Source organism: Cucumis melo, chromosome 2, assembly GCF_025177605.1.
Source record: "Cucumis melo cultivar AY chromosome 2, USDA_Cmelo_AY_1.0, whole genome shotgun sequence".
Classification (NCBI taxonomy): domain Eukaryota; kingdom Viridiplantae; phylum Streptophyta; class Magnoliopsida; order Cucurbitales; family Cucurbitaceae; genus Cucumis; species Cucumis melo.
In genome coordinates, this window is record NC_066858.1 from 14,731,975 (window position 1) to 14,747,505 (window position 15,531).

The 15,531-nt window shown below is 30.6% G+C and overlaps 1 long non-coding RNA gene across 1 annotated transcript; it reads right to left on the reverse strand.

Annotated features, from left to right (window-relative positions):
• Positions 1-13,324: 13,324 nt before the first annotated feature.
• Positions 13,325-15,242, reverse strand: LOC127148229 (uncharacterized). The gene is made up of 2 exons (XR_007819078.1): positions 14,061-15,242; positions 13,325-13,981 (listed from the first exon to the last, which is right to left on the reverse strand). It is a non-coding gene; the product is annotated as an uncharacterized LOC127148229 (long non-coding RNA).
• Between the last annotated feature and the right edge of the window lie 289 nt (positions 15,243-15,531).

Below are 15,531 nucleotides of genomic sequence, written 5' to 3' on the forward strand. Positions count from 1 at the left end.
AAAAAAGAGGTTGACATATTGGATGAGAAGACCTTTAGCAACCTTGTAAGCTGCCGATAAGATAAACTACTAGAAGTATCCCAACAATGGTAACAAGAGTCACAAAGATATTTTCACATGCATATCTACTTGTAGTCAAGTTTGACCCAAATGAGTTGCAAATGGAATTTGATCAAACATGAGATGATACTATCACATTTCGTTCTCTTCTAAACTAGGAAGTTATTTGTATTAAATGAGAGTTTTGTAAGTTGAAAGGTGATCTTATAATTTCAACAAACAAGAGTTAATTCGAGTTATCATTTAAAAATGTTATATTCGAAAGGTTCTTCAAACATACTCGAGAACATTATCATTTAACTGGCATGGCCTGGTGGTGGTCTCGTGGGTAGGGGGTGAGGTTAGAAGTTGAGAAAACTTATCAGATCAACATAATCTCAAACTTGGATCTTTAAGTCTAATTTTCCTCTTCCTATATTTGCTCATACTACGTTTTGGTGATGAAGACCAACATATACAGAGGAAAAAAAATAAAATGGCATCATTGAACTTGTAAACTCCTACGACCATTTGATTTAGTTCTAAGTTGAGTTGAAGATTATTATCCTCGTAAAAATCATAGACTCACACCAATAGTTGATAATTAAAGTAATAGCCACTTAAAATGAAGAACAAATAGAGATGTATTGAGAAGGAAAAGTTTCAAAATCGGTATTTGAGGTGCAAAGTTCTCGATAAATGTGCAAATTAAATATGAACATGAACACTAATGAAGTTAAGTAACACCAACATATGTATATAGTCCATTTTTCTTCTCAATATTATTGCTAATTTATTTTCAATCATCTTTCCTACAAAAAAGAAGACTAAAAAGAAGAAGAATATTAAGAAAGAGCGACACCGACAAATATATGCGACAATTAAGTCCAAAATATTGACAAATATAATAAATTTTTAATTCGGCTTCTACTAATAAGAGTCCATCGACAATATATATACCATATCACTAATAGAATTCTATCCGATGATAGAGTTTATTAATAATATATTTTGCTACATATATAATTCTTCTAAAGTGTTATAATATAATTAATTATTAATCCTAAAAATATTATCTATTGCAACTACCGATCTTGGTCTAACATGAATCTTATGCTCTTTGATTTGATCAAATGGAGAAATGAAATAGCAATGAGCCACATGGGTCAATAGCAGCAATTGAAGGTGAGATGGCCCTATGATAATTATGCCTTTTAAATAGCTTGGAGATTGTGAAACCTTACATTTGAGGACCATGACCGTTGACTATTTATTAAAATCTTTTCCGTTAACCAGGAAAATTTTGTATGGTGCTACCTCTTTTAGAGACCCAAGTGAAAAAAGTCTCAAGGTTTGCACTCGAAAGATTATATTAGTCACGTGTAAAAGTACCGATTTGACTTTAAATTGTGCGAAAGGCTTGACTTATTATTATAATTACTTTAAATCTATATAATATATTAACTCTAGAATCATTCATGCCGACGTACTAAATTTCATTGAAGATTGACGATGGTTATAATTGATGAAATTCAAGAAAGATTGAGTGTATTGTTTTGGTGTGTTGGGACCATACCCCTAAATCTCTTTATATATAATTAGGGTTTGCATTAAATCCTAATCAATATGGGAATAGGCTTCTACCCATTTAATTAGTTCATACTCAATTAGGAATTTAAGTCTTAATTAATTAGATCATGTAATAGGTTCAATCTAATAAAATAATTTAATATGATAAATTATTAATCCAAACACATAACTCATACGTTAATTATACATTGTATTCATTATACATTATTGTTTAGATACGTCTAACATGCACCCAATGAAATCTCATTCGTTCTTCTTGCTTCTTCTTTCTTCCATTTTTTCCATTAAATTTGCGACTCTTTTTTCTTTGATTTTTTTTCATTCGTTAGATTCTCGCTCTTGCTTCTTTCTCTTGCTCGTTGATCTCGCTTAGCTTCTTCCTCTCTTCCTTGGGTCTCTATTCTAGCTTCTTCCACTCGATCTGATTAACCTTCCATGTTCCATCTTTGATTTTAGAGACGAAGAAGTGCAATTTGATAAAGAAAATCCAGACTAAGTCGCACTTATTAACGCTCCATTATGATCTCAAGTATTTTCTATATTTTAGGAGATTTCGTTTTTTTTTTTTCTATAATCTCAATTGAAAATTGATCACCTCTTCATTGAGATCTCAAATATACGTTGAATACAATGAAAAATAAAAATCTACATTGCAAGTATCACTGTTCTTTTTTGTTGTGTTATAAATATATTAAAAAATTTAAATATATATGTGCATTATAAAGATGATTACATTATAAAAATTGCATTGTTTATGCACGTATTATATATACTTGTTTTATTTCTATAAAATTCAAATACATAGCACCGTATTTATCAAGTATATGTATTGTTTTCTCCTTTAAAATTTCTAACAAATATCTGTTTTCATTTACGAGGGCAAAATTTTGTAGACATTTAGAGAAACTTTCCTTATTTGTGTAAGTTTTTAAAAGAAAAAAAAATTATATTGAAAAGTTTGTAAGTACGATAAAACTTCTTTTAACCTGTTTTGTTTTTCTATGGAAACTTACATGCATGTAACAAAATACCAAACTATTTATATAACAAAATCCACAAAGTTAGCCATTTTTTAAATATCTCAGGTTTTTCCTGCCATCTTTTTCTCTTCCTCGGGATGAAATCGTCTTCTTGCTCCTGCGATTTCTTTCATCGTCTTTCTTCTTTTCCCCTTCTTTTTTTTCTGCAATTTTTTCCATAGTCTTTCTTATTTTTCAATTTTTTTTTTCTCTTTTTTTTCGCTGCGATTTCTTTCATCGTTCTTCTTTTCTGATTTTGCGATTTCTTTCTATGTCTTTTCTTCTTTTTTTTATTCTTTTTTACATCGTTTAATATTTTCTTCGTCTTTCTTCTTTTCTGATTCTTTTTTACGTCGTTTAATCTTTCCATCGTATTTCTTCTTTTCCTTTTTTTTGTTGTGATTTCTTTCAATCGTCTTTCTTCTTTTCCTCTTCTTTTTTTACGCGTTGGAATTTGGATAATCAAATCTAAACGACCGTGTACAAAGAAATAGCAGATCTAATAAATCATGTATAAAAAATCTTGAAAAAAAATATTTAGATTGGAGTAGCCAAATGTAAACGATCATGTAAAAAAATAAATTATCGACAAATCTAAACGATCGTGTACCAAAAGAATTAAAAAAAATCATTTAGCCAAATATAAACGATCGTGTAGACAAATTTAAACAATCATATAAAAAAATAAATGATCATGTAGCAAAAGAATTTAAAAAATCGTGTAGACAAATTTAAACAATCATAGCCAAATCTAAACGATCATGTAGACAAATCCAAACGATCGTATAAAAAAATAAACGATCGTGTAAAAAAAGAATTTAAAAAAATCGTTTAGCCAAATATAAAAACGATTGTGTACCAAGTTTTGAAGAAAAAAAATCGTCCCCAAATCTAAACGATCGTGTAACCAAATTAAACGATTGTGTAACAAAATTAAACAATAGAATTGAAAAAATAAATTGTAATCATATCTAAACGATCGTGTACCAAACAATAGCCAAATCCAAATCTAAACGATCGTGTAACCAAATTTAAACGTAACCAAATTAAACGTAAATGATAGAATTGAAAAATAAATTGTAGTCATATCTAAACGATTGTGTACCAAACAATAGCCAAATCTAAATGATCACAAATATATTAGGTGTGCATTGTTAACGGCGTAGTTGACGGGACATTTTTGGTATTTTACACGGTTTTTCTATTTTCGAAATCGTTTTATAGAGTGTAAATACTTTGCTGCTTTTTTATATTTTTTTAAAAGACTCCTTTTATAACTAATATTATTATTTTAAACAAAATTGAAAAGGAAAATTAAGTCATACATAATTATTTAGATAATTGTGCAAAACTAGATCGGCTAGAATGTCCTAAAAAATGTTTTTCATTATTTATACACAATTGAAAATTTAAAACATAGTTCTGTTTTCAAAATAAAAAGAAAATAAAAGTTTATTATTAAGTTTTAATTTAAGTTAAATATTAATTTAAAGAAAAATGTTGAGAAACTCGTTCACTCAAAGGCCCAACAAACTAGTTTTCAGATCAAGCTTCATTACAATGGGCCCATTTTAATTTACACGCAAAAGCCCATTACACGTCGTCACTCTACCATAGTTCTTTTCTTTTTTTCGAGACACCAATAGAGTATGGAGATTCAAACTACAAGTTTATCGCTAATACGTTATTATATTTTATCACTAATACATTCGTATAAAATAATTATTAATATTTTATATAATAAATTAGTTGTGTATTTGCATTAGTAGATTCATCCGAATTTGTGAGCTAGTTAAATTTTACAAAATTACACTCATGAGAGTAGAGAAGTTAGTAATAGTACATACTCGTCCTATGAAAATTTTCTCATTTTATACGAGAAACTTTTTCCAAATAAAAAAGGAGTGATCATATTGATTTAGATTATATTAGAAGGAATAATTAATCTGCAAATTATTTCAAATCACGAAATCACTTTAAATAATTATAAATATAGCACAATTTTAAAGTCTATCAATAAGAGATATTGATAAAGACATAGTGGCTATTTAAGTAAGAATTAATTTCCTATGAGTTTTCTTAACAACTAAATGTTGTAAGGTTAGGTGGGTTGTCCCAAGAGATTAGATGAAGTACGTGTAACCACTGTCTCGAACACTCACCAATATAAAAAAAAAAAAAAAGGAAAAAAAAATATTGATAAACACTGATAGGTAATTACTACTAAACATAGACAGAAGTCTATCAGTATTTATTATTGAAAAATTCTTTAATATTTTTATATTTGTAAATATTTTGATTCACTTCGTTATATTTAAAAATAACTCTAATCAATTTCTACAAAAATATGTAATGTTTCCACTTGTACAAATAATTTATATTAATTTTCAAGTCGAATAGAGTTCAACTAACAACATACCATGTGCTAATGAACACAAGGTTTACCATTCAAATACGGGGACATCATTTTTTTACAATCTTATATTATAAATATAAGAATTCCAATTGTATTCACTTCATGGCTGAAATAGTTAGATATAATTTCAAATATCATTTTGATAGATTTTAGTTCGATTATAGTTTTAAAATGTAGATTATGATCATTCCTTAGGCTAATTTCAACTTTTGATTGTTTTAGTCTTTTATTTTTATACATCTTAGATTAGTGAGCATCATAGTCCAGATCATTTTTATATTGATATTACTTCTTCCAATCAAAACGAAGTTAGTGTTTTGTCTTAATTATAATATCTTGATTAGTTGAGTAGTTTAGTTTCAAACATGTAGCTAATTATAATATATTCATTTATTTATTGTGTCCATCGACAAATGAGCTCTCTCTTTCCTTTCACAAAGCAACAAAGAGACCATATGCTTTGTTCAAATCTCAAACTGCTCCTCACAAAAATCTAAAGCATATCCATATTATATATTTATTTGTAAAATATATGGATAAATATGAAAATCCTATAATAATTTAGATATGCTTAGATATTTTCTATGTTAGTGCACTTACACTGTTACTACCATATTTCGTTGGAAGATTGGGTCTTCGACGTGATATAAATATAAAAGTTAAGCTTAATTTGATTTTTAAAAATAATAGTTAAGTGTATAATATTTTAATAATTGTAGACAAAATCAATTTTTGATATGCTATATGTTTATTGTTGATGGACTATAAGAATTGAATACAAATTTTGTATTCTTTGACATTTTGCTATATTGAATAATATCGAGTGTGATTTTGTATATCTCTAATATAAGTATAAAAATATTTGTGAAAATGGTCAGAAGAGAAACATAAGAAAGGGATACAGTGACATATCACATTCACACATTTTTTTAGAAAGAGCACCACCAAGTGAAACTTATCCAAAATAGAAGAATAGGGTTTAATTTCCCCCACTTCAATCAGAATTAAAAGTATATCTCTTTCTCTCTTTTTATATTTCATTTTCATCGGTTTATACATATATATAATAAATAACTAACAAAAGGAAAAAAAGAAGAAGAAGAAGAAGAAGATGATGAAACTACTTCGCTTTCACTCTATATATCATTTTCTTAGATACCCTTTGAAAGAAAAAAAAAAAAAAAAAAAACTGCACTTTTTTCTTTTTCACATGCAATCACCTTTCTTCCAGGTGTTTATGTCTATTCCCCCACTATTTTTTTTTTAAAATAATTTGTTGTCTTTCATTTCCTGCCCACTAAACTTTATTTTTATTTTTCCATCTTTTGCTCATAAATAATGTTTAATTATATATAATTTTGGTTTTTAAATAATTGTTTAAGGATTTAATTTTATCTAGAACGACAATCCCTAAGCATATTTCAATTGTTTGTTAATTAAGGAACTCTAAATGTTTGAGGTTGAGATTCACAAAATATGTTGACACAATTTTTAGAGATATATTAATCAAAAGATTGAAAGTTTTAAAAATCATCTCTAGCAAAATTTCTAACTTGATCGGCTGAAACCACCTTTAACTATCACCTCCTATCTCGCTACCACTTCCATGTAAACCATCTTTGGGCACCACCATGACCATCTTTATGGTGACCTAACACCAACGATCACCTTCGTCCATCACTATTATCGACCACTATGACTACGACCTTTTGTCACCAACTCCGACGACTACCTTTGAAATTCATCACCGACTTTGACGGCGACCTCACTCTAGACAACAAACTCTTGTGACCATTATCTTAAATTAATCGATCGTTATTTTGTAGGATTTTAAAATCATCATTTATACTCATTTGATATTAACATATAAACACTTGTAGTACATAACTATTCACACGAGATTTTCAGAGAAATATAATTCGTGGAATTGAACTTAGTACATTGATTTATAGTGTTGTGGATACAATCTCTAGTATTTGCTCTTTTGATTCTTTCTCTCAAATACAAACTAAGACTTAGAACGTTTTAATCTTTGATCTTCGGTATTCGAAAAGTTGAGGTTGCAAGTCTATTTGAGCTTCAATCTTCTAAAATTCAATTAAAGTTTGATCTTCCAAGTCTTTAATCTTATCTTAAGGTTGATAAAAACTTACCTGTCTTGGCAGTTTTTAGAAGTTTGAAATTTCAATTCTTAAGAGCTTTAGTTCTTCAAACCTTCAAGTCTTCAGAGTTTCAATACTTCTTTCAACCAAAAATCCTCAAATGAATTGCAAAAGTCTCTATTTACAGAGAATTTTCATGGGTTTTAGGTGGACTTAAACCCTTCCACTTGGTGGGCTCAGGCTCAGACCCATTATTTCTTTGGCCTAAATTTTCATCGGGGGCTAAGACTGGGTTGGATATAAGAAAATTTAACTACCCAAATTCAATAAAATTATAATCATCACAATTTTTTGTACTTACGTGACACAATTTAATTGACCAAAATTTTTTGTTTAACAATAACAACAAGATAAACTTATGTATAAAAATACCTTCAAAAAATAGTTGGTAAAATACACTAAGTGTTTTTACTTTTAATCAAATTTTATTAAAAGTGTTTAAATGATCATGAAGATGACTTTTTAAAAATATTTTCTAGTCAATCTAAACCAAAATAAATTGTGTTAAAGTAAGTGGTTTTCAACTTAGACTTTCAATCTACAAAATTTAAAATTAGATGGAATATAACAATTAATTATATTAAATTTTGAATTTTTTAAGAGATATATTATTAAAAGTCTAAGAAGCCTATATTAAAACCTTAGGGTATAATTTAATTTAATTTAATTTAATTTTTAAGTTGACTACAAAATGACACGACTCCTATATGACGTGGCATCCATACAACAAAACATTCTGTAAGTTTCTTTTTTCTTTTCTAAATAAAATTAAGGAAAAGCAAATTTAAGTTGAATAATGTTAGCTTAGCATATTATATAAATATTTTTTAAGAAAAAACTTTTTATATATATCACAAGAGAGAGAAAGGGTTAGATGTACGTGAACACGCATCGCAACAAAATGAGTGATGTCCAATCATAATAACTAACACAAAAAGGAAAAGTTCAAAAATATACATAAAAGGTCTAAATTGATGACGTAAACAAAAATATGATTTTAGAAACACAAAATATATTTAAGTTATTAAATAAACATTTTACACTTGCAAGTTAAAATATTCGAAGAATGACGCCGAGCACCGATATCACAATTATACCTTTAGGGGCTGTTTGGTGCGCAGGTTCGGAATCAAATGCTTGGGAATTAAATGCCTATGAGCTTATCTGATGGAGTTTTGATGTCTGGGAATTAAAAATGACTGTGTTTAGAGTGCAGAATTTGGAAATCTAGGTTTGTGCAGGATTTGTAAATTAAATCTTTTTTTTGATGCATGTGTTTGGATGTTGGTTTTACATTCTTGGGTTTAACTTGCTTTTTTTTTTTTTTTTTTTTTTTGCAAATTGTACATCCTAAAATTTATCATGCATCAATTATTAAATTAAAATGTTTTTTTTTTCAAATTATGTACCTCTAATTCAATTTCTTTACTCTACTGATTTTTCATGACAATAATATAAAAACGAGAAATTTGAACATTCAATAATAATAATTTTGATCTAAATTGCATTAACATGGTTGCTCTAATTAGGAATATTACAATCCATCCACAAAATATAACAAGTCGTTTAATTTGATGGGGTTTACAAAAGTTATAGTTAAGCAAGGGGTCTAGTTTGTTTCAAAAGTAAGTAACCAAAGGCTCAAACAAAAGTGAAAGTCAAGTAAAGTTACTTTAGTTAAGGTTATGGTTGCCTTCCTAAGATACGCATGCATTTTCTATACTTCCATTCTGCTGGGTAGTCAAGGAATGCGTGCAACATCGTGGGATCAGGTAATAGAGACTCGGCTACAATTAAACAATCATCCACGTCCATTCCAGGAATAGTCTGTAAATCAACATATAATCGTTTGTGTAGGGATGATTCTATTTCCATTTTTTCTCTCTGCCATGCAGCAATCTTTCCAATTTCCTTGGAAGTTTCTCGCATACTTGCACGAAATGTGTCCATGAGGTCCCCTGAATATGACCGTCTTTTCTTACTTGGCCTAGATGATCCCGCATCATGTGCCATACTTGTTGGAGTGGATGGCATGTCCTCCCCCGAAGGTGGCTCGAGTCCATGTGGATTTGGAATATCAAAGTCTTCAAGATTAATGTCCATGTCATCTTCCTCAATATCTCTTGCAGTCTATGAGCCCATTTCAACAGGTGTCTTACATCTACCACCAGTAGCCCTATCTCTACCAAACACAACTTCCAAATCATAAAAGTAAGGAAATGGTTTATTTAGTAGGCATCGAGCATTGGGGTGTCCCTACATGGAGTTAACATATGTAAGTATATTATATTTTACTTTTATAGAAAGTATGAATTATATTCATCTTCTTACTTTAACCCAATCATCAAACACGGATTTCTCTGCCTCAATGCACTTTCGTTCCTCATTCCAGCCAAACCCACTACAAGCTGGCCCCATCATCTCTGCTATGGCAATGTACTGCTTCTTTAAAATTTTTACTCTCGACTTTAAATTTGGAGTCACTTGTATGTTGCTTCCAAGAATTTTTTCTTTCATTAGTTTTTGTACTTGTACCAAATATCCCAATTTGAATGTTCCATTATCAGCCCTCCAGCCACCTTCCTCCACTAGTTGTAGTAAGCACTCAACTAACACCTCATCAATGGTTGTCCACCGATGCTTAGTGGCTTTTGAATTTGTCGATGCCATCTAAATTAGCACATGAATATTATAAAAGTCAATGGATACAAAATCTATAGGTTGACGTATAGACAACTTAGTTCTCATAATTTAGAGGAAACCCTATGTATTTCTGACTCCAATTACACAAAAAAAATATAGTTCAAGTACAGATCATGTGATAAAACAAAATTATATAGGAAACTAAACTACATATATTAGTCATACATTATTCCAATCCTCAAACATTTGGTTTGCAAGATTATCCCTCCATTCAGTCCAGACATTAGTTGTTTCCCGAAGTTTATATTCTCAATGTTCATCTCGCTTGAATTACCTTCACGAATCACCTTCACCAAGATGTGGCTCTTCAAATGTTGCCTCTGAACCCATTTCTCTATGTATCAAGTTATGTAAGAGGCAACATGCTGTTATTATTTTACATTGTATGTCAATGGGGTAATAGGATCTCCCTCGTAGAATGGCCCACTGACCCTTCAACGATCCAAATGCCCTTTCAATAACGTTTCTAGCAGAGGAATGCCTCATGTTAAATAGCTCTTTCGGGCATTTTGGTGGGTTTCCTCCATGTCATTCAGTTAGATGGTAACGTTGACCTCGGTATGGAGCGAGGAATCCTTCAGCATTTGGATAACCAGCATCACACAAGTAGTAGTAACCTGCCCATGTTGCACCCATAATGAATTATTAGGGTACACCATATTAAATGAGCATATGGTATAACACCACTGTGTGGGGAGAAGAGAATGCATCATCTTACCCTTTGGGACTTTTAGACTAGTAGGTCGTGACACTGCATCTCTAAGTACTCTCGAATCAGATGCAGACCCTTCCCATCCAGGCATGACAAATATGAACTCACCATTTTGCGAACACACACCAAGTACATTTGTGGTAATGTCACCCTTTCTAGACCTATACCTTGGGCGATCACTCATACTTACATTCACTTTGATGTGTGTACCAGCTAATGCACCTAGACAATTCTGTCAAGGGGCAAAAGACATTTTATTCGTCAATTCACAGAAGCACATATGTGGTAAAGTAGTGGCGGGCCGATTATATACCTGAAACCATCGATACTTCTCATGCGAACATGAATGGGTCACTGGATCAGGTTGCTTAAGAAGGATTTCATGGAGTCTAAGAACTGCGTTAAGAACAGCATTGAAGTGTCTTGACACTGTTTCACCAGACCTTGCAAAATGTCGTCGAGCTACCCTATTCTTAACATCGTGTGCTACAATATGCAAAAAAATCGCAACCATCTCTTCAACATCCACATATTGAGTGGCTTCCAATCCCCCTTTTGTTCTTAACATAGTACACAAGATAGTAAAACATCTTCGATCCATCCGTGTACTCTCTCGACAAGTTATATCACTTTCACGAATTAGACGAAAAAAGTTAAGTTGCCTAATTTGGTGTCTTAGGTGTGATGATTGGTTTTCTATTCTTCTGTCTCCAAGTCTCATTATCATATTGAACATTAGCATCCATTGTTGTTGTGTTGTGCAAATGACAGTAAGTATTGCAATCAACTCATTTGGTTCTATGTCCATGCTATTTTAGTACTTTAATTAACGATAAGTTCCTGACAAAACAAACACAATTGAGTTCCTAGTACACGAGGTATTGAGTTCATATATGTTGTCGACTCACATCTAATATAATAATATCATTCTTCAAATTGGCCGACAAATTATGTGTATCTTCAACGATCATTAATTCATTGCTAAAGCCATTGAAAAGATCATCTTGACGATCATTCAATCTAATATAATTGTGAACTGTGCAACATGCTATCGGTATATATTTTTGTGTCTTGATCGGGTAAGGAGGCATTTGCTTAAGAATAAGAAATTGAGCCTTCAGCACACAAAAACAACGTTCAATGACATTTCGCAATGAAGAATGTCGATAATTAAACCCTTCTTCTCTACCTCGAGGGCGATGTTTCATTTCTCTAAAATCTCGTAAATGATATCTTTGACCTCGAAATGGTGCTAAAAATCCTGGCATATTTGAATATCCTGAATCGACAAGATAGTATTGATCTACATATAATAAAACAAATAAAAAATTATCATAAAGTCAAATATGGAATTAAAGTTCTGAAAAACACATAATTATTTACCTCTCTTAGGCATAGGAAATTTATTCTCGAGATTCTTGATACATTCTAGAAGTATGCGAGAATCATTGGCTGATCATTCCCAACCAGACATGACATACGTGAATAACATATCAAATGAACAAACACACATTATATTCCATGTCGTGTTAGTTTTTCTTCCACGAAACGGTATTTGTTCATTTTGGGGAATACTTGCAGCAACATGAGTGCCATCAATATCACCAATACAATCCTAAAGGATAATAAAAAACAAAAATATATTTCAAAATATTATATTTCTGAAAATAAATCAAAGCATTAACGCATTACCTTAAAGAAAGAAGAATATTTTGAATTTGATACGATCTCCATTGGTACAGTGTCCATATTGGGTGGGCGAATAATTTATCTACCAAGCTTGCAAACTTTCCTCAAAATAAGGTTAAAAGCTAGAGAAATAGTATGACTCGAATGTTGAAATCTTTCGGCTGCTATACGATTGCTTTCATTATGTGATATGATTAATAAGAATATAGCAACTTTTTCTTGAACGGTAAGATATCTAGATGATTTCAGATTCATCTTTGATTTTAAATCTTCACAAAACCTTATGAATATAATTCTTTTCATCCTAAAACAATCAAAACATCTACTATCGTTTCTGCTTAACAACTCAATCACATAATCATGACCTCTCAGTGCAGAGGTTCTACATGGTTGTTTTGAAGATTGTATCATGTGCAAACTCATGTAAAATAAAGTAAAAAGGATGAAGATACCATCGTCATCGTCGTCAGAATCAAATCATCATCAGAATGATTATCTTGAATCAAGTCCATATCAATTCACTAGTATATCCCTAAATCAAACACAAAAAAGGTACAAATTCATCTCAGTACATAAAACATAGTCATGTTAAATATATTTGGTATACGATCATTTAGATTTGGTTATTTTTTCAATTCTATCGTTTACTTTTGTTACACGATCGTTTAATTTGGTTACATTTAAATTTGGTTACACGATCATTTAGATTTGGACCCAAGGCTAAATGATTTTTTTTCAAAATATGGTACATGATTGTTTAGATTTGGTTCAAAATTTGGTACACGATCGTTTAGATTTGGCTCAAAATTTGGTATACGGTCGTTTAGATTTATTTTTTTAATTTTTTTGGTACACGATCGTTTAGATTTTTCTACATGATAATTTATTTTTTTTACACAATCGTTTACATTTGACTACTCCAATCTAAATAATACACGATGAACCAAATAATAGTTTGAAAAAAAAATAAGAAGAAAAGAAACAGACAAAGATGGAAGAGAAAAGAAAATTTATGTAACTTTCCCAAACCATAATGTCAAACATACAAAATCTATGTTCAAGTCTAATATTAAAAAGTAGATGACATAATCCTAAAACAATTCCTAAGTGACATCTAAAGACTATTTATGAAATCTCTCTTCCTTGAATCGGGCATACGCAAAAATAGCTTTCTCCAAGCAAGATCTCTGTGCAAGAGTTTCAGTATTTTGGAATAAGCCTCTCCATCAACATCCTCCATTATATTTAAAATGTCTAAACATTCCATCAACTCTTCATGGAGATCATCTTTTTTACTTGATGTTTGACTCTCATCAACTTCACTACATGTACAACCAAAAGATTTTTTCTCAAGGATGTCATTCTTTCTCTTTACATTCTCCGCATATACATCTAAGAATGATGAGAAGAAACTGCCAAATTCGTCTCTATTTCTTCGAACTCGTTTTTTGCTTTTTCCTTTATCATTCTCTTCAACACCAACATTTGTGTTGCTTGCAACATCATTTTCATTTTCATCTTCAGAATATGAAATAAGTCTTGTTGACGGGCAAGCATTTACACCTGTTGTAGTAGTATCTCCAAAAATCCTTACGAGCTTTTCATAATGTGGGCAACCACTTTTTCTAAACTTTTTAGCTCTCTTATTCACCTATAGAAAATAAAAACTTTTTAGCTCTCTTATTCGCCTATAGATGATTAGAAATGGAAAAAAAATGCAACTATTATACCTTAAAAAGCTCGTTACATTGTTCCTCTTCAAGATTGATGGTACCTAATAATGGATCTCAACCATTTCCTGTCATATCACTCAATATTTTTTTGAAGTCTTTGTAAATTTGTCTTAATTTGTTGAACTTATTTTTCAATTGATCATGAGAATAATTATATCTTGTACTAGCATTTAGTTGGTTTCTCATATGATTCCAACTAGTCTTTGTAAATGTTGTAGTTGGTAGATTGCCTTTTACAACCTCTTCATCCATTAAGTCTACAAACGAAACTTCACTCTTATTTGACCATGGTCCCTCACCTTTTAATCCAGCAATCTCAACAACGTCATCGACACAAAGTTATTCAGTTGATTTTTGTGACATCTAGAATGTAATAGTAATTATGGATTGAGACTATAAAAAAAACATAGAAACACAACACCAGCAAAAAAAAAAAAGAACAGATCTAAAAAAAAACCCATCATGAGAAAGAAGGATTGAGAGTCTTTTAAAACCATGGATTTCTAGCATCCCTTTTTAAAACCATGAATTTCTCAATTTCCCTTAACATAGAACACAAAAAGGGAAAACAATCTAGCAAGAGAAAGAGGGATTAAGAGCCATAAAAAAACACACAGAATCACAACAAACGCCTCTGATCATTCTCAGCAAAAAAAAAGATCTGAAAGAAAAATCCATCAGTAAAATCGACAAGAGAAAGAGGGATGTCATACCTTTAGTTGGAGAACAAAAAAGAAACAGAGCACGAAGAGAGCTGGAGAATAAACGGAGAATAAAGAGAGAAGAAGAATCGTGGGAGAAAAAAGCCCGAGAACGAAGAGGAGAAATGGAAGGAGAGAATAGGAACGGAACGAGGAGAAACTCTTTTTTATTATTTCCACAAATTTCTTATTAAACCAAAAACGTTTCCTAATTATTTTCGAAACAAAAAACAAGAACGTTACCAAACACGTCTGTTTCTTAAAAAAAATTAGAAACATAAATGGAAAACGGGAAACGGGAACGTTACCAAACGGACCCTGAAATCTCAAAATTGAGCATTCAAACTTATACAAATATTAAAATTAGGTCAAATTGAATCTTCAAAATTATATGATTGTATAAATTGTAACATTTCGTATAAAGAAGATAGTTCACTTTTATAATAAACTGATCCAATTTCTAAAATTATTGTAAGCTTGTGGTTACTCAAATTTTAGAAGATATGGGAAAATAGATATATATAGACTTGATGATCTCTCTGTGCACGTTGTTCCTCCTGTCAAACGTGAGGTGAGGTGAAGAATAATATTATATTTTTATTAAATGATGAAAAGGGTTTTACTTAATTTAAATCCAACATATTTTTTTTAATTAAATTTGACCATTAAAGTTGTACCTTTGAATATTCGTGTCTTTACCATTGAAGTTGAACTGTTATGGTTTTTTTGTGTGAACCGTCTTGAAGACCAACCTCTGTAAAAGAACT